Genomic DNA, 21,655 nt, shown 5'->3' on the forward strand with positions numbered 1-21,655 from the left:
GTTGTAAAGTCCATAATTTCTGAAATGAATCCATACAAGTGAGTGTGAATCTAGTTTCTCCTAGTCAGTTTTGCTGAATTTTTTTCTTATACCATTTTATATTGCACTTGTTGTAAAAGCCAAGATTTGGAGAGTGATTGAGGTTTTAAGTGGAATGAGGAATGAAGACCTTAATTCCAGCAAGAATTATTTGAGTTCTTCAGTTGAAGCGAGTGTTAGGATCATAAGATTGAAAACAATAATCAGCTCAAGGAAAGAGGGGGGTGGGGAGAAATCACAGAGGTTGTTCTATTAGACATTATAGTAATGCCAAAGGGACACAAGACAGTGTGCAGAGCATACTATAGAAGAGAAGACACTTGGGTTTGGTTATGGGCATCATGTTGGAGGTTTAATGGAGTATAGACAGCACTAAGAAGTGATTAAAAACTAATTTTAATGCTTCCAGTATTTTGTCTGTTACTGAGATATCTTCAGGGAGTATAATTAACACTTGCAACACACACAAAAACAGCACAATGCTAAATGAAACACGTGAGTGACTCTAAAGTCCAGGGCCACATTTATACTTTTGGAGACCCTAGGCACAACATCATTATGAGGGGCCTCAAAAGAACAAGTCTATTTCAGTTGGTCAAATTCGTACACATTTTTTTTTAGTTTATAGAAAATAAAAGTCGACATTTCCATAGTAACTCATTTTAATAAAATAAAAATAACAAAACATTAGTATACATATATTTGCATTTAAAAAAAAGTATAAATCAGTTCAAATTTAAATTTTAAAAAAAAATTAATAACTAAAAGTTTTTTTTCTGGCTTTGGTTTTATCAAATATATCTATGATGTCATCATGATTAATTGAATCCATTACATCTGATTGAATGCAAGATAACAACAGGTCACTTGTTTTATTTTGGTGCAAGTTGCTTCTTAAATAATTTTTTTTATTTGTTTCAACACTGAAAATGAGCATTCAGCACTTGCATTTGAAATAGGCATCGTCAAAAATATTTTAAAAATTGTTTCTACATTTGGAAAAGTAGACCTTAACCCATCGTTTATAAATTTGTACATATTTTTAATTAAAGAATTTTCTTCCTCTATCATTATTAAAAATTGCTTAACTTCATCAATAAATTTTTCTGAGTCAATATCAGTCCCATAAGTTTGTTAAATTTTGTTAATACAAGTCTTGTACTTGTCTTGATCTCCATCTTTCTTCAAAAAAATGTCAAACATATCTGTCTAAATAGCTTTTTGCTCTTTCATTAATTTCCAAAATTAGCATATCCCGAATGACATTAAAAGTATTAACAATGAAATTTTCTTTCCCATGTAATATAATCTCATCGTTAAATTGTGAAACTTCGTCACACTTTTTTTTTTTTTCGTTTTTTCACTCTTTCGTTCTCATCTGTTAATAAGTTCTTCATTTAAAGCAGCGAAACTGTTTCTTATATCTAAAATAAAACCAACTAAAGACTGACAAATCGTTAGCTATTAACAAATCCATATCGGGATCTTGTAGAAATTTACTAGTAGCATTTATTCATTGTAAAATTTTGTCCCACACAGCTGTTAAAATTGCTGTTTCTGAATTGTCAAAATGTTTAGCCAATGATGAGCTCTCTAATTTAGAAATAGGTTTTTCATTAGGAGAAATGGATAGTTCAAGTAATGCCTCTTTAATTTGTTTATATCCGTGTTTCAAAGTCAGTATAGCATCAGCGCTTGCAGACCACCTCGTTTCACTTACTCTGTTAAAGATTTTTTTCTAAATGTTTAAGGTGTATACCTCATCTTCTTGTTGAAGATGAAAAGTAATTATATACATTTTGAATAAAAGAAAAAATATTGCACTGCTTTCAGACAAGATTCCACAGCATAATTGCCAATTAAATTTAAGGAATGACTAGAGTATGGTATATAATGTGCAGAGGGACTATGTTTTTTCAACCTAGTTTGTAAACCTGTATAGACACCTTTCATATTGGCAGCATTATCATAGCTTTGTTCTCTGCACATTTTTATCTCCAAAAATAATTCCGATTTTTTAATACTACCTCTTCTAAATATAAGGAATTATATTGTGTAATACTGATGAACCCAATAAATGTTTCTCTAATGTCAGAATTTGTGGTAATGTACCTAAATATAATTAAATAACTAGTTGGTCATTATGGGCAATGTCTGGCAATGAATCAAGTATTATTGCAAAATAAACAGCTTCCTTAATTTCTGATATTAATATTTCTCTTAGTTTATTTGCTATGAATTCATCACAAGTGGGGTAAGAAAGATAATTTGATCTGCCAGAACTACAGTTGGCATCCATTTTTATGTGATGATTTAAAAAATCATCAAATTCACTTAAATAATGTAAACAAGATAAATAGTTTCCATAAGAATCAGAAAAAATATCATTTGTATTGCCTCTTAATGTTAGCCCTAGTTTACTCAGTAACTTAATGATAGCTATTATTCTTATAAGTTAAGGGGATAAAAATCCCTTATTGTTTTTCAGCCAGTAAGCGAAACTAAGATCGAACACTACGATCTGTAACGTTTCATGCCGACGAACTGTCAGCGTATCCAAGCGTAAGTGACCACTTGGTAGTGCCACACCACGGCAACTCGTTGCAAAGGTGAAGCAAGCTTCCTCACTGTTCTTGATATTTTCTCATAATTTAAAACACAGCTCTTAAGAGATGTAGTACTGTTTTACATTATGAGGAGAGGTCACTACCCAGACCGGTTTCAACTTTTTTTGAGGTCTCATCAGTGAGTAGCTAGACCTAGTTAATATCAGAGTTTAAGTGAAGAAAACTTACATACTTTTGCTATACGATTGACCGAAAGGTGTGTCACTATATTACATTATAACATAGTATAACTAAGATGAAAAGCCAAAAGGCTATTTTTTTCTGGCGAGGTTGATATAAGTTAAGGGGATAAAAATCCCTTATTGTTTTTCAGCCAGTAAGCTGGCTGAAATCTTTTGGCTTTTCATCTTAGTTATACTATGTTATAATGTAATATAGTGACACACCTTTCGGTCAATCGTATAGCAAAAGTATGTAAGTTTTCTTCACTTAAACTCTGATATTAACTAGGTCTAGCTACTCACTGATGAGACCTCAAAAAAAGTTGAAACCGGTCTGGGTAGTGACCTCTCCTCATAATGTAAAACAGTACTACATCTCTTAAGAGCTGTGTTTTACATTATGAGAAAATATCAAGAACAGTGAGGAAGCTTGCTTCACCTTTGCAACGAGTTGCCGTGGTGTGGCACTACCAAGTGGTCACTTACGCTTGGATACGCTGACAGTTCGTCGGCATGAAACGTTACAGATCGTAGTGTTCGATCTTAGTTTCGCTTACTGGCTGAAAAACAATAAGGGATTTTTATCCCCTTAACTTATATCAACCTCGCCAGAAAAAAATAGCCTTTTGGCTTTTCAGCTATTATTCTTGTTAAAACCTCTCCCCAATAATTTTCTTCAGAAGCAATTCGACTATTTACAGAACTTGATTTTCTTTTATGGTATGTGCACATCGCTCATATATGCTGAGTAGAACGATCGTGATGACGTAATGTTTGTGTTATATTTCTCAAGTCATTAAAACCCTTCTTTAAGCTATTATTTGACTTAGAAAACAATTTACAAACAAAGCATTAAATTGCTTTGCTGGTTTCTGAAAAAATTAACCACTCTGGTTTCTCCTTTATTCCATTTGCCTTTCTAGAGTAAAAATGTGATTCATTTACATTTCTAACATATATTCTATTGCATTCTGTGTATTGTATTCCTTTTTTAAATTTTCGATTTTAGAACATTCTGAGGCATATTTATTAAAATATACTCGATGAATTGTTCATGAATACTAATTGCCCACACTGCTATATCGATAATATAAGAGATAGTTTGCTTGCTGGTAAGTACAGACTCCAATTGAAAATTTTCATCAAAACCCTCTTGATTTGTTTCATTTACTTTTTTCTCTCCTCCTATGTTTTTTACATCATTTTGATGTTCTTCATTTTCACTTTCGTCTCCTAATAGTGAAACAAATGTTTTACTTTCATTCTGAGAAGTTTGAGGTATAACTTCAGTTCTATGAAATTCTTCATTTTCAAGAAGAAAAGAAAGACAAAATTGCACCTTTTTGACTATTTAGCTGTTTTTTTTCCTTTTCTTTTACTAGCTCTGGATTCAAACTTTCTAGGCAATATAAATAAACAAACTAAATAATTATGTTAAAAGCTCTTGGTTTCGTTAAAATAAACGAGTAACAGTAAAATAAGAATAATAAATTCATTGAAAAATGTATTCTTACCGACTGCAACAACTACTTTAACCATATAATTAGGTATATACACTTGCATACTGCTTTATAAATACTAGCCAAATAACGGTAACGAAGCTATCGATTGTTACATGTGCGTACGAATGACACTTAACCTCCCTACAGGCCAAGGTGGATGAAATAGCCAGACCACCCCATCATTTTTCATGGATCAAAACTTCATCAGCATTCTACCTTTTATCATGCAATTACCCCCCCCCCCTGAATGGCGACTTTAGAGTTATTAATGGATTGACTGTGGGAGCGACCTTTGTGTCACTTGTCTTTACGTGTACTGTGTTATTCCAGTAAAGGAAATTTCACTTGGAATTTCCTTTACTGTCCTACGATATTTGACTCTTTTTTGCTGCATAATTTATTTATTGTGTCTCTTCCCAAAAATAAAAACGAATTTCACATGTGCGAAAATAATCAACCCTGAAATGACCAGAAATCAGCTTTTGCAATGAATCTATTTAGTAATAGTAAGTTTGCTGTCTTTTATTCTTCAAATCAGTGCAATGGAACAAGACTACTTGATGTTTTTTCGCTTTACTGACAATATAGAAGATTTTTTTTTTCCCCGAATTTTCAAATGTTTGTTCAAATGTAAGGTTTTAAAATGTGGCCCCATACAGAGTGAGACCCCAGCTTGCGCCTATTGGTATACACAGCACTGCTAAAGTCCTATCTAGGTGTGACGTCCTCTATGGGCATTTGTAAGTGGCCTAGGATGTAAACTGTATCTCTAACAATTACTGTTTCCCAAATTTTTGGGAAGTTGAATGCATCCATATTTATTTAAGTTAGGTGGGTATGATCATAGTGGGCCCTTCACCCAGCACTGTGTCTTGTATCCTTTTAGCAGTACTGTATTACTTGATCCTTTCTTTTCAGTTTGTCTGAGAACTACATTATATTTATCAGGTGAAGTGGATAAGAAATTTCCAAAATTGTTGGGAGAGTAGAGCAAATTATCAAGTGAACACCTGCTGATAAATAAGTGGATAATTAGTGAATTATTGCTGATGGCAAATATCTTCCATCTTGACCTTTAGAATTGGAGAAGGGAACCAAGCAAGGCAACCCCCTCCATGTATTGGATTGCAGAAAATTAAGCTTTAAAGACAATAATGAAAAAATACAAAGTGATTCTTAGAATTTGAAGAGTAACAGAGAAAGCAAATTAATGCAACTGTGGAGCAAGTAAATGTTGAGCCACAGCAAAGTGGTAAGAGAGGAATTCAGATTTAGCATTCTCTCTATAGGGAATGTCAGATTTCACAAATGTACTGGTAGCAGAATGAATCATGTAGAACATACCGTATTTTTCGGACGATAAGACACACCCCAAGTTTATGAGACAATTTTTAGAAAAAAATATTTTATTATTTAAAAATATTTACAAATTCTTACTGGGGTGCTTAAGGGTCAAAGCTGTATAACTGAGAGGAGACCTCCATATAGCCTTTAAAGAAATGCGGAAAACCGACCAGGGCTTCTGACCTAATGTCCAATCCTCACTTTCTCGTGGTGCGCCCTGTTGGGTATCTACTTTGATACTGAACGAACGAGGATGGGCTGGCAATTTGGGCTTTAGCCGACCAAATTGTATTCTTATTGGTTAAACCAAAATAAAAAAATGATGGTACAACATGACAAAATTTCATGCCGGCTGGGGCATCGCCCGGTTAAACAAGGCCCCCGTTGTTTTCGCCAGGGAACCAGGGCGGACAGCGAAAAGTCAGCTACTGGAACAAATCTGAAAACAAACCCCAACTCAACATCACCAGAGTTAAAGATCGGTACTATCAACGTAAGAAGCCTGAATGGCAAAGAAATGGAGCTAGCTGAGAAATTAGATAAGTACCAGATCGACATAATAGGGGTGACTGAAACAAAAAAGACCAAAACTGGTGAGATCTTTCTGAGCAATAAATAGAAAATGTTATATTCAGGCAATGATAATCAAGGAAAAGAAGGAGTAGCCGTAATATTCAACACAAAATACGAGGCTAATCTTCTTGAATGGCAGTCAGTCTCAAGTAGAGTAATGTAGGCAAATATGAGAATGGGGAACTGGACAATGAGACTTATTTGTGCCTATGGTCCCACAGAAGGTTCTACTAAGGTAGAAATGGAGGAATTTTTTGACGCTTTAGAAAAAGCAACTGACACAATGAAAAAGGAAAAGTTGGTCCTTGTTGGGGATCTAAATAGCAGAGTAGGAAATGATTGTGAGACATACAAAAATATTTGGGAAAATTTGGAGAAAAGAGCAAACCTAATAATAATGGCAAATATCTGTTGGATTTCGGCTCAGGACATGGACTGGCTATTACTAACACCATGTTCCAACATAAAAATGTGCACAAATTCACATGGAGAGAAGAGGCTAGGAATAAGAAAAGTCTCATTGACTATGTTATTGTTGATAGTGATGTTTTCTCCCTGGTGCAGGACACCAGAGTGTACAGAGGATTTGAAATTGGAAGTGATCAGTATTTAGGCTTGAGCAGGATAAAATTGAATTTCATATTGAAAAGAATAACATGTAAGAAAGTTTTAAAGCGAATAAAAGTTGAGCAGCTCTTAGATGTGAACTGTAGACTAAAATACAGAAAGATTATTGAAAAGAAAATGAAAGAGTTTGAGAACAGGAATCAAACCTTGGAGATTCAGTGGCAAACTCTGAAGAAAACATTGATTGATTCTGCCAGAGAGGCATGTGGTGAGGTTGTGTGCAAGGATAAAAAAATCAGAACTCCCTGGTGGACACAGTAAGTTAAAGAGGCAGTGAAGGAAAAGAAGAAAGCATATCAAAAGTTCCTGGCAAATAAGTCAGCTTTTAATCTTACAGAATACAGAGACAAATGTAAGAAAGCTAAACAGTGTGTAAAACTAGCTAAACAAAAGTCATGGGAGGACTTTGGCAAGAATATAGAAAATAAATATCAAGAAGGTGGCAAAATATTCTGGAGGTTGTTGTAGAAACTTAGGAGTGGAGGAAAGAGTGCTGTAAAAGGAGTTAGAGATGATAAAGGTGACATGAAAACAGGAGAAAAAGATATCCTTGAAGTATGGAGTAATTACTTTGAAAAACTGCTAAATGAAACAAGCAGTGATGACAGCACAGTGATAAAAAACACTGACCAGGCATGCAGTGAGGAATACATATCCGTACTTGAAGTAGAAAAAGCCATCAAAGGCTTGAAATGTGGAAAGGCAGCAGGAGTAGATGATATTCGACCAGAAATGCTGAAGTATGGTGGTATAAAAGTCTTACAGTGGCTGCACTGCATAGTTCAGAAAGCCTGGACAGAGGGACGAATTCCCGATGATTGGAGTAGAGCTCTCATAGTACCCATATATAAAAAGGGAAATAAAACAGAATATGAGAATTACAGAGGTATTTCCCTACTGAGTGTTCCTGGCAAGACCTATACAAGTATACTTGAGAAACAGTTGAGAAGAATTGTGGATGAAAAGCTTGGTGAAGAACAAGCTGGATTCAGGCCAAACAGAAGCTGTCAGGATCAGATTTTCACTTTACGACAAATAGTCGAGAAAGCATGGGAATATAACAAAGATCTGTATTTAAGCTTTGTCGATTTGGAAAAGGCATATGATAAGGTGCCAAGAGAGAAACTATTCAATACGCTGCAGTTATATGGTGTCAATGGGGCATTATATCAAGCAATACTTAGTCTTTATTTGAGTTGTAAGTCAGCAGTTAGAATTGAAGGAAGTACAGGAAGATGGTTTAATGTTAAATCTGGTGTGAGACATGGATGTACATTATCCCCTTTGTTATTCATTATCTATATGGATCACATTATGAAGGAAAGTGGTATTAAACCTGATATCAAAATTGGAGATGTTAATCTCAGCTCTTTGCTTTATGCGGATGATGTTATACTTCTAAATAAATCCGCTACAAGTCTGCAAGATTCTCTGACTAAATTGAATAGCTGTTGTAATAGATATGGTATGAAGGTCAGCAATAAAAAGACAAAGACAATGAAAATAGGCAGAATCATTGAAAATGTCAACTGTGTTGTGAATGGAGAACCTGTGGAACAAGTAAAACATTTCAGCTACTTAGGCACGATTTTTACTGAAGATGGTAAATTAAATATAGAAATAGACAACAGAATCAGTAAAGCTGGTATGGTGGGAAGTCAATTGAATAAATTCATATGGAATAAGAGAGAAATTAGTCGGAACACTAAATTAGCTGTATACAAGACAGTGTTCAAACCAGTTTTAACTTATGGATCTGAGAGCTGTGTCAGAAGTAAAACACTTGACCAAAGACTAGAGACCGCAGATATGAGAGTCCTGAGAAAGATTAGCGACGTGAACAGATGGCATCAATGGCAATATCATATTAAAAATGAGGATATTAGGAAAGAACTTGACATTGTCAGCATCCAGGAATGCATTAGCAGAGCTAATCTCAGGTGGTATGGTCACTTAAATAGGATGGGAGAGGAAAGATTAGCAAAACAAGTGTTCTCTGCCAAGTTGGCAGCAAAACGACCCAGAGGAAGACCAAGATATAGGTGGATTGATACGGTACAAAGTGCCTTAGACGATAGAAATATAAGATCTGATAATGATAATATTGGAGTCTTGACAGGTAACAGACTGATTTGGAGGAAAATTGTAGATAGGAAGTTAGTAATGATGTAATTTTTTCATTTAGTACTGTCATATCCTGTACACCCCTTGAGGGTACATGGCAGGAATTTGATGATGATGACAAATTCTTACTTAATTTTTATTTATTGTTACAATCATTTATATTAGCAATATTCAGTTCATCTTCACTCTCGGTACTATCATTGATCTCGTTAACGTCACCGTTCGTATTACTTTCATCTGAACTATTGTTGTCACTGCCTTCAAAAACTGCGTCATCTTTGGTACCATCCATCGCATTACTTATCCCGCATTTCTTAAATGACTTTATAATCGTCTCTTCTTTCTCAGCTTCCCATGAATTTTCACCCAGGTACATACTTCTGAAATTGTTGGCCGTTTCATACGTCCTGTTGCTGTAACATTGTATTTTGGCTTTGCCATCCATTTGTTCCACTCTCCCTCATAAAATTTTTGAATGGTTTATTAATAGATCCATCTAAGGGTTGTAATTGACTTGTAAGGCCTCTAGGATTGACAGCTAATTCTGTATTCATTTCTTTTAGAAACTTCTTGGTTGATTCTGTTTTATGCTCTCTGAATTGATCCCACACTAACATCGCAGGCTTTTTAAACAACACACCTGGAAGTTTTGCCCATATCTTTTGTATCCATAATTTTTTCTGTTTCATCCATCCAGCCTTTATCTTGAACGTGGATAATAATGCCACGAGGAATTTCATCTCTCGGTAACGTTTTTATCTTGAAGATTAACATGGGGAATAGTTTTGTTCCGTCCGTGCAACAAGCTAAAATTACAGTGAAGTGAGTTTTTTCGTGACCTGTTGTTTTGATCACTATTGATTTGGTGCCTTTTGAATCTACTGACCGATTTGAAGGAACATCAAAAGTTAGAGGCACTTCATCCATGTTCGCAATTTGATTAAGCTCAAAGTTAAATTTCCTTCTCGCTGATATGACAAATCTATGGAATTGTATAATTTTAGCTTCATAGTCAGCAGGCATTTTTTGGGCTAGAGTGGTTTTTGTACGCATGCATGACCCGTGTCTTTTCATAAATCTAAAGCACCAAGACAGTGATCTGGTAAAGTCTAAAATTCCATTAGCAGTTGCCCATTGTTTCGCTTCAAAAATTATCATTTTTGTAGAAACAGATATTCCCATGTTTCAATGATTTGTTACCCAATTTTTCATTTGCACTTCTAATTCTGGCCATTTTTCTAGGTGCGAAAGGAATGTTTTCTTGTGTTTACATAGCGTTTTAATTGTTCCTCTTGTTTTCTCCACTCGCTAACAATTTTTTCTGTTGGTGGTGGACCAAAATGTCTTTCTGCTGCTCTGTTTCCATATTGTTTTGCATAATTTATCACATTTAATTTATAACTCACGTTATATGAAAGTCTTTTTTGTTTTACACTCATTTTTTCTAATTTTAAGATAAAAATTTTAACGACTTAAAAAATATAATTCAAATGAACATACAAAAGCACATATGTTTACACACTAATGACTATTGACGCTCTAAATCAGTGATTCAACCACATGCAGCGAGATAACTTAAGTACCTACCTTCAGTGTCGTACTTACTAATTTTATTAATATATTGTGCCAGTAATTGAACTTCGCTAACAGCTTCGGTACAATGTAAAGATTCATATTCTAATGTTACCTTCGGACCATAAGACGCATCCCAATTTTAAGTCAATTTTTCTATGTAAAAAGGTGCGTCTTATGGTCCGAAAAATATGGTACTTTATAAAGGTGAACAGTAGTATTGAGGTTCTGTTAGGAACAACAGGTCTTGTTTACAAGCCAATAAATGGTGGTAAATATCATTTATGTTGAAATTGAAACAACAGATGTGGGTAAAGTGGATATTGGAAGTTTTTTTCACTTGGTTAGACTATAAATTATATATTTAGTTTAATCCTGTATCCAAGTATAAGCAAACAAAGTTTGCACCTTAAGTATCTTCAGGACTGGGGCAACTTGTGGCAAAGGTGGTGCTTTGCATTATGGGATATTAAGACAAGTGATGTGAAGTTTGTCCACCTTTGCCATGAGTTGCCCGAGTCCTGAAGATACTTGAGGTGCAAAATTTGTTTGCTTATACTTGGATAAAGGATTAAATTAAATATATAATTTATAGTCTAACCAAGTGAAAAAAACTTCACTTCTAGGTCTGGCTCCCACTGAAGAGACCTCAATAAAGGTTGAAACTGGTCTGGGTAGTGACCCTTCCCATAATGCATAGCATTATACGTGTCCACAAGGAGATGTGCTTTGCATTATAGGATACTAAGGAAAGTGATCAGAACTCAGTCCACCTTTGCCACAAGTTGCCCCAGTCCTGAAGATACTTCAGGCGCAAACTTTGTTTGCTTATGTAAAATGTGGAGGTGTCTTTCTTTTATTTAATATTTATTTACTAATGTTCTAATGTTACTGCACCTTTGTAATATATATCTATACTGTTTTCTTCTCCTCTGTAAAATATCTATGTTTCATTTTTATCTGTCTATCTATTTCTTTTGACTTGTCTCTATGTTCTCATTTTGTTAACTTTATTATTCTTTATCCTTATCCATTACCATTCTATATAGTCATTTAATCTTTAATTCCCTTTCCCTACTTTCAGTATATTAAACTTATACTTGAGATTTCTAGAAATTTATTTGATTATTCCAGTCTGCGCCACTAAAAATCTCTAATTGGCATAAGAAAATATTTATACTTCCAGTAAAGCACCTCTATACAGTTAATTACAGCCGTGGCTAACTCTTAACATAAAGTTTGTACCAAGATTTAATTTCTTTCCCGCTTACAGGATCGGATTTATTTGGGAACAGTGCAGTTGCTAAAAAGATCAGGTGGCACTTCTTATGAATAAAACAAACATATTTATTTACTCTAAGAGAGTAATTCAATATATGCACTTAAATGATGTTACTATCATTTCTTCTCAACGCTAAGCATCCAAATTAAAACATCACATAGGACAACTCTTCAGCATGTTATAAACACAAAAGACGTAAATCATAAAGCAATTAATTCTATATATCAAATCTAAACATCAAACAATTAATTCTGTATATCAAATAACTAACATTTTCTCTCAAAGCTAAGCATCAAATACGTAAATCATTAAATTAATTCTGTATATCAAATAACTATCAGCCCATTTACAATCTAGGAATTATCATGCTTTGACAAGTAAAAAATCTCCAATTCTAACTTTCACAAAAAGAATGTAACACTCACTTAGCAATCAACCTTTCACACCATTACAATTCTAAACTCTATAATTTTCTTATCAGCTCTTTTAAACCATTTCAATGTAAAGCTTAAACTTTCATTAACATCTTTTCAATTACCGTAAAAGCAGATTTACTTCATACGAATTAGTTTTCAATCTATTACATCTTTCAATCCTATGAATTCTGTCTATCCGAAACAGTCCTTCACATCATAAATTAAGAGAAAGTTTACGACAAAAAAATTCAACTCACGTTAATTCTTTCATAAGCACAATTACACTTTAATCGTATCTTCTCTTCAGGCTTATTCTGGATCCCCCCTCTATTCTTACGGCTTGCTCTATCGCTTCAGATGCATCATGGACACCGTGTTCTCTGGAATTACTCACAGGGCTGGAGCGCGATCTTTCGGCGTAGTAGGCACTCGGACGTAGGGTCATCTTGGTCCTGGGCCGCTGGTCGCTCTACAAGGTTTCGCCTCCGATTACTCTCCATGACTTCATCTGGGATCGTACGTAGTCCATGGATCGACTCCCCTCTTTTCCCCTGGTGTCACATCTCTCCAAGTCGATTCACCTTAGTCCATTCCTGACCTTTTTGTTTCGCCTCTCTGGACCTTGCGCGAAGTTTCATAGACCCCAAATATTCCCACGCAAACTTTGAACTAAGGTCTGAGATCCCCGTACCTATCACGTGCTAACTCCTTTCCTTCTAGACTGACTTCTATCTCCCTGAAGTGTAGTTTAATCCCTTTTTCAGCATAGCGTAACAGCTTCTGATATATACCGCCCCCCCCCCTTCTGCTATCAGACTGCTTTTGTTACATTGGGTTTCCATTCTACCCTATACCAAGTGATACATCACATATATTTCTGAACTCTAAGGTAATTTCCCCTAAACTTCTATTTTTAGATACTTGTTTACTTTATTTTAGTATGTTTAATTCCTCTGGGTCTATACAGATGGGCATTTTGTATTACTTATGTAGGTAATTCTAATATACTTCTAATCTCTGAGGGATTCTCTTTTGAAATACACACTCATATATCTTTTATCTACAGAATCATGTAAATTTTTCTGGGATAATTTTATATGTGCTGATATTATTGTTTACATCTCTTATATACAATTTTACAATTCTTTGAATTTCGGATGTGACTCCTGTAAAATCGATGCAATTAAACATTGTAAGAATTATGATGCTGCATCGAATTTTACACTTACACGTGGATAAAGGATTAATCCAAATATATAATTTAAAGTGGATATGTTGTTTTTGCGATTGTTTCTGTGAGAGAGTTTTCATTATCTGCAGTGTCATCAGAGTTGAAATGGTTTGCATAGTTAGTGGTTGGATATTATTAAGAGTAGAAGCATGCAGTGTAGTGTGAACGACCCACAGACATGCCTTGCTGCAGTTTCCTGTATTCAGTTTTACTCAGATTCACTCTCTCCAGGCAAAATATGAAAGAATAAGTGGCAGCTGGATTATTCACCCTCTGATCACTAAGTATCTTGATATGTCACCATAGTTCATTCCCATTTACTATCTAGTAGCAACCCTGTAGAACTACAGGGTGGCCATAAAATAACTTTCTCTCTTTGGAGGCATCTGTAGCTAAAACTCATAAATGGAATGAGACCAAATTTTATATTGAGACTTTTGAAGGCATGGGGAGATGATTTCTGCCAAAAAAAAAAAAAGATTTAGTACTAAAAGTCGGCGGTAGGGGAAATTTTGGCGATGGCGTAGTCGAAAACAAGCGGATAATTACATTAAAGGCAGATAAAATGGAATAATAACATTTCGACAGTGTAAGCAGCAGCCGTGTCACTCATTCCAGCTGGATATGTGGTGCATTACAATGATGATAAGAATTATAATAATTTAACTAAAACACAACTTACGAGAGACACAGAAATTAATGTAGTGATTGAACTCACCGGAAATAATGTTTTATTCAAATCAGGGTCACCTGGACCACGTACACGATTTTCAATGTACTGATTTTTCTTGTGTACAACAAATTGCATCCGGTGTGCGACATGCTCTACAGCTGAGCGTAAGGAGTCGGATTGTATGTTCATAACAGCCCGTTTTGTGTTCTCTTTCAAGACATGCAAGTTGGGAACGCCACCAACATAAACAACGGATTTCCACAGCCAAATGTCACATGGAGTGATTTTCAAGGATCGAGGCAGCCATGCCATCGGAAAGAACTGACTGATAACCCTCTCATTACTTAAATGCTGGCGTAAAAGGTACTGTACTGAACATTCGATGTGTGGCTGTGCTCCATCCTTCATAAAAATTATGGAGTCCAAACATTGTCTTTGTTGCAATGCAGGAATGACAAAATTTTCCAGCATTTGGCAATAAATCTCTCCAGTAATGGAGCAGGTTACAGGACCTGTAGGGGTAATATTCTCAAAAAAAGTATGGTCCTATTATGAAATCAGCTATGAAACCACACCACACGGTTACTTTTGGAGAATGAGTGGTACTTGCTGGATCATTTGGGGATGTTCAGATGACCAAATTCTGCAGTTGTGAGTGTTGACTGACTCATGCAGATAAAAATGAGCCTCATCACCCTACAATATTCTCCAATGCCAGTCATTGTCGACCTCCATTCGGGCAAGAAACGTTAGCACGAAGGTCATACACTTATCATAATCTGCAGTAGTTAGTGCTTCCACACGACGGAACTTATACGGATAGAAGTGAAGCATTTTCTGTGAGATTTTCCAGACTGCACCATAAGCCATATCAAGTTTGCGAGCTATGGCATTAGCACTTGGACCAGTACTGGTCCCTGTGTCGTCGAACACGGCAGTAGCAACATCTGTTACTGTCTCTTCTTGCACTGCTTTCTGTCCTCTGCTAGGTCTAACTCCTAGTGATCCAGTTTCTTCAAACTTCTTAATCATAGCTCTCAGTGCTACGCAAGTTATGAAGCCTTCTAAATTCTCGAAGGGCCACTACAGTATTGCACTGTTTAAGGTAAAACAACTTAACAAGTAAAGCATGCTGAGGCAAGGTAGGATGCATATTGAGCACAATTCGTCAGTCATTCGAATAACTGCCTGAACGTTCCCAATCCCTTTTTAAGGGGAATTGGTGGCGCTGCTGTCACATACGCACAGTAAAATTTGCATAATCCTTTTTACCTGCATTTTACTGCATTTCGGCTCTGTCAGCGCAAAAATTTCCCCTATCGGCGATTTTTGGTACTAAATCTCTTTTTCATGGAATTCATCTCCACATGCCTTCTAAAGTCAATATAAAATGTCTCATTCTGTGTATTAGTTTTAGCTACAGATACCTCCAAAGAGGGAAAGTTAATTTATGGCCACCCTGTACTTTACTATTACCCTCAAGTGAGAGGTGTGGTGCACCCAGGATTTAATCTTGGGAGGGGCCGAGTTGAACAGATAAAAACATTTTTTATGCAAAATTTGCATTAAAAATATTTTTATCTTCTTCTTCTTCTCTTCCGTCTAAGACGGGTTGAGTCTTCTCTTGAGCAGGATCTTCCAGTCTTCTCTATTCCTTGCTGTTCGAAAAAGTTCCTTATATGTTCTGCATCCCGAGATGTTCTTTATTAATTTCAGCCAGGTAATTCTTGGTCTTCCAGGTCTTTTTTTTCAGTTGGAAAAGTATTGATTAGGACATTAGGAAGTCTGTCTGCATCCATGCGTACAGTGTGTCCAAACCATCTCAATTGTTGTTTTCTAATTTTTTCTATTATTGTCTTTTTATACAATAGTTCTTGTCTGACTGTGATGTTTGTTTCTTTTCTATCCAACTTGTTCTATTTAATTTTCTTAAGCATTTCATTTCAAATGCCAGCAGTTTTTTCTCTTCTCTTTTTTTAACTGTCCACACTTCTGCTCCATAGATGACTGTTGGTATAATTATTGCTTCATATAGTTTGATTTTGGCTTGTTTAGATATCTTGTTTGTTTTCCAGATTTTCTGTAATTTTCCCATGGTGGTCCATCCTATCGCTATTCTGTGTTTGATTGTTTTGAGTTCATCTGTCTGCCATTTTTATCTGTTCAACTAAAATTTGTTAAATTTCATTCATTAAATAAAATTCATTAGGTGATTATAAAAATTTATTTAAAGAATAAAATCCAGTTTTCTTTTCTTTTTAATTCGTGGTTACATTAATCTCTGTGTATATACAGCAAAGCCAGTCCGTTCAATCGTGATTGTGTCATGATGGATCTTAAATAGGTTTTTAAAAGGCGTAAGTTAGAAAATTACCTTTCACTGACGCATTGCAAATATTTTTAATAAGTTATAGATGTTAGGATATATCATTTTGTCATATTTTGAAACTGCATCAACGACATTTTTGCATGGAGCTATTGCAAACGGTTTTTAAAATTTTGTATACCACAACTTAAATTCGGCGTTCAAAATTGCTGGATTTGTTATAAGGCAAATCACCAGCATAAAATTCACACAACTGCCAAAAATCTTCCATTGCACTTGCTGTTGAAGTATCTTTTCCATTTGGTGCAAGAGAAAAAAATTTTTTCAAAATGTTGTGGTGCCGAGTGAAACGATCCTGAAGTTGAGTCAATATTTTATCAATAAGTGGAATGAAAATATTTCTCCTGAAATACTCTTCTACAGAATCGGCTGGAACATTGGACCTTAATGTTTGTTTTGATGTACTCCTTGGCTTTTTAATGTCAATATTAAAATTATTGCCTTTTATACATGCTTCATCATAAATATCTTTAAATGAAGACTCTGGTATTTCACGAATGGTATTTAATTGAGCCACAACATCATCAACAAAATTTATGGCAATTAAGAGGTCACTGTCAGATTTTTGCATTATTTAGACAATGGTAAGGTGTACACAAATATTTTTTGCAAGCTAAATAAAGATATTATAAAACCTTCGCACAATGAATTATTCAAAAGTTTTGCATTAGAGGACGAGTCTCTGTCTTCTCAGGAAATTATTGTTTCAAGACTATGAATCACTGCATCATATAATTCCACCATTGTCATGATGGCTTCATGGCGTTCCACCCACCTAGTCGGGAAAACTTGGCGTAGTTTCTGCCTCTTAGTATCCAGTGTATATTTATCAGTTGTCAACAAGGACGTCCTATCTCTTATGGGTATTGAAGAAATTGTGTACCTTTTCAATTATGCCAATGCAATTTCTTATTTCAGTCACAGATACAACATTTCCAATTGCCAAATTCAAACTATGTGATGCACAATGAACATATAAATCTTGTGGATATATAGCTGATATGTGAGATTGGACATCATTAAACTTTCCGCTCATTGAGGCACCGTCGTAACCTTGCCCACGTAAATATGACAAATCGATGCCATAATTATTTAAGTTTTCTAATATTTTGTCGGATAATTTTTTTCCTGTAGTGCTTATTACAGGAACAAATTGTAAAATTGTTCACAAACTTCGTTGCCATTTTCTTCGTCTATATACCTCGCACAAGGAAAGATGTTCAGTGGTAGAAATGTCACAAGTTTCATCTGCAAGAATTGAAAAACATTTCGCCGAATTAATTTTTCAACCAAACAGTTCAAAATGATTTCATTACATACATTTATAATTTGATTTTGTATGTTCCAGTTAATGTAGCATTTTTGGCAAAATGTTTAAAATGTTAAGCCAAGTTTTTGTCACCCACATCGATTCTTGTTCTTAACAAAGCTCGAAAATTGCCTCCATTGGCGATTGGCTCCAATCGCCAATGGAGGCAATGAAATTACTGTTTTTTTAATCGGCTCTAATCGTTTCCAAGGGAAAAATATAGGAATGGATTGATGAAAATGAGATACTGTACGGGGGACAGCATGGCTTTGTGAAGGGTAGATCATGCCTCAGTAACTTGCTCAAGTTTTATAACAAGTGACGGCTGAACTGGATAAGGGTAATGGGTTTACAGTGATACTGCTGGACTTGGTTAAGGCATTTGACAGGATACCACATGGAATTCTAATCCGTAAACTACAACATATGGGAATGGATATAGGGTTGGTGAGATGGATAGGTGGGTGGTTGATGGAGAGATATCAAAGATTAGTTTATTCAGGAGTAGAATCCAAAAGACGGCCTGTGACTAGTGGTGTGCCACAGGGTTCTGTTCTTGGACCACTGCTGTTTAATTTGTTCATTAACGATATAGGGAAGGATCTAAGAGGAACAGTTCATTTGTTCGCTGATGATGCAAAGTTGGTTAAGGCAATAGTGAATGTAGAAGATGTCAAAATCTTGCAGGACGACTTGGATAGATTGGAGTTCTGGGCTAAGGAGAATGGATGTCAATTTAATGTGATAAAATGTAAGGTTATGCATTTTGGGATGAAAAGATTAGCAGCAGTATACCATATTGGTGGAACTGTACTCCAGGAGATTGATGAGCTCATCGACTCACTTGGTTGTTGAAAAATACTTTGACGAGCTGAGACAAGCAAGTTATTGTACCTCTGTACCGAGCCTTGATAAGACCTCATCTCAACTACTGTGCCCAGATTTGGTCACCTAGGTTCCTTCTTGATGGGGAGGAGGTGGAGAGGATCCAGAGGCGAGTGACCAAGATGATAGGTCTATGGAATGAAGCTTATGAGAACAGGTTGAAGATTTGTGGGTTGCAGAAATTAGTTGATAGGTGGAAAAGGGGAGATATGATTGAGACATGCAAATTGCTAAAGGGTTTCTATAGGATTAATTCAGAGGATATTTTTGAGATCAGGACTGGTGGTGGAAGAACTAGGGGACACTTATGGAAGCTGGGAAAGAGTGTGGTTAGCAAGGGTGTTAGAGCTGGGTTCTTTACTTTTAGAGTGGTAAATGAGTGGAATAAACTGCCAGAGCTTGTTATGGGTGCTATGACGGTGAGTAAGTTCAAGGCAATGTATGATAGCAATTTGTCGATTGATTGGAATACATTTTCCATCTCGAATATTGTTTAGCCTTTTGTAAGTCATAACAGCCATTATATGATATTTTGTTTTTTGATGATTATTAAATTTTTCAATGGCTTTCTTCCAATTATAACCTTGCATAACTAACTGCTCAGGTACTTCAGATTTAAATTTTCCAACAATAGCAGGTGCAAAAAACACACAATATTTACAGTACGCACTATTTTCAACTTGAGAGTACACAAGCCATGTAAATTTTTCAAAGCATGTGTATTGAAAACTGGTTGTGAATTGCAGCATAGGTTGTAGGAAAATTAAAATTTGGTTTTAAATTTGAAAAATTAAAATCTTTCTGGTTGCCACAACTTTTTCACAATATCTAAATTATCATCAGAATTAAATGTTTGTTCTTTCGTGCGATGTCGTGAGAATTATTAATAACTAAGGAAGTACTTCTGGATAATTCTGGTTTTGTCAGACCTACGACTGGGGAAACCGAATCCAAATCGATATTGACAATATTAATAGCGCCAACATTGCTACTAACATTTGAATCATCCTTTTTTGGTTTTTTGAAATAGTTCAACAAAATACTCTGCGTATGTTTTTCAGCCATAATTTGAAGCACAAAATCCAAAAAACAAAATAAAATCATTTACAAAGTGAACTTTAACTTAACTTCAAATGTTATTGAAGAATTTACGTATGGTAAGGTTACTCTTCAGAGAGGGAAAGAAGTTCCAAGTTCAAGACATGCTTTTCAACAAACTCAATGCAAAATAGCACAGAATACGAGCGTATTGCATACGACCTATGATTGAGCATCTGCAATGATTCACCAATACATGATACCTGTGATCCTCTCTGGCCTGGCTCAGACAGCGTTTCTCACCCTTTCTAAGTTCAAGGACAAGTAAAATGTCTAAAACAATTCTATGGACCACTAAGTTATGTAAATTTTTTAAAAACGTATGTGGGGATTACCAACATTTGGGAAAAAATGCCATTTATAACATAATAAATCTAAAAGCATGTTTTGAATATATATGGAAACATAATTAACTTGGAAGTAAATGAGTAAAAATATATCATCATCGAACAAAGTTTTAATTTTTATTAAACAAATAAATAATATGATATAATTATTTACTTTTAATAAGATGGATGAGTTTCTCGGCATTGCAGAGTTGCTGGATATCTGGATCAATATTGGTCAACTTCAGTCAAAGATCGGCACACACATTAAGACGAATCTGTATTTTGTATTTATTTGAAGGAGCGATGAAAATCGTTTCTCGCAAAGATAGGGTGTAGAAAACTGAATGACAATTTTCGATGCTTCAGATAATTTGGGAAATTCACTTCTCACTGAAGGCAAGATGCAGAATTGAGCCAAACCATGATTACAGTAATTGCATTTTAAGTCCACTGCCACTTGAAAGCTCAATTAACTGTTCATTTTTGATAACGAAAGATTGTTCTCATGACTGCAAGTCTGAAATGGATCGTGAACCCACAGAAATTTCTTATAAAAATTATTCGGAAAATATGTTTCCAATTTCTGTTTCAGAGTTTTGAGGTGGATACAAATGCTTTCCCAGTGGTTAAATTCTATACTAATAAGTTTCTGGGCCCTATACAAAATAACCAATTGTATTTACCTTTTGAATACTATCTGGGGAAGCTCCAAACCTCCCCATCCCTTTCATCATGCGTTCGTAATCAGGCTACTCTTGATTGATTTATAAACACATTCAAAACTGTAAACAATTGTTGAATAATAACACAATAATGTAGGCATAATTACCCTAAAGGGAGAAAAGTCACAAAACAGAAAAATGTTCCTACAAAATAACCTATTGTATTTACCTTTGAATGAGATCCACTGGTCGAGTGTCCAGCAAGTCAGCAAATCTTTCCTTTCATTGAGCGTATTAATATTATCGCATTGCAACTGATGGGAATTCTGTGTTTCTATGGATTCGTTACAGACCTCTTTCTCTTCAGAAACTGCACACAAACTGTCATTACAAACTCGTTTTGTATTATCACTGTTATCCGAGCTATTTTTCCGTTTAAAGAAGGTACCAATGTACTTATCCATAATTGAAACACCATACTTACTCGAATATAACTCGTACCCCTGATTTTTACTTTTCGAAAAAAGTAATTAAAAAGTTTCGCATATACCTCGCAAATGAAAAAAACCTGAAGCACGTTCAGAGCGGGGGATAGTAATTTGCTCCCGCGGTTGCATTGGCAAGAAAAATAAGTACTTTTATTATGTCAGTGAATGAGGTACCAGCAGTCTGTGTAATATATTTCTCAAGAAATAGTGCAATTAGAGACAATTGGGATAAAAATGACACTAATTAATGAATCATATGTCCTTTCATACAGAAACTATGCTATTTAGACTCAAGCAAAACCATATGTTGCACTGGCAAACACAGTA

At 35.2% G+C, this 21,655-nt stretch overlaps 1 protein-coding gene across 1 annotated transcript in view; it reads left to right on the top strand.

The window, feature by feature from the left end:
* Window positions 1-21,655, top strand: part of Usp32 (Ubiquitin specific protease 32) — an 808,142-nt gene that overhangs the window by 771,503 nt on the left and 14,984 nt on the right. The window lies entirely within an intron of this gene.

The sequence above is a fragment of the Typopeltis vanoorti genome, chromosome 24 (assembly GCF_054136105.1).
Source record: "Typopeltis vanoorti isolate ZY-2024b chromosome 24, IOZ_Tvanoo_1.0, whole genome shotgun sequence".
Lineage (NCBI taxonomy): Eukaryota > Metazoa > Arthropoda > Arachnida > Uropygi > Thelyphonidae > Typopeltis > Typopeltis vanoorti.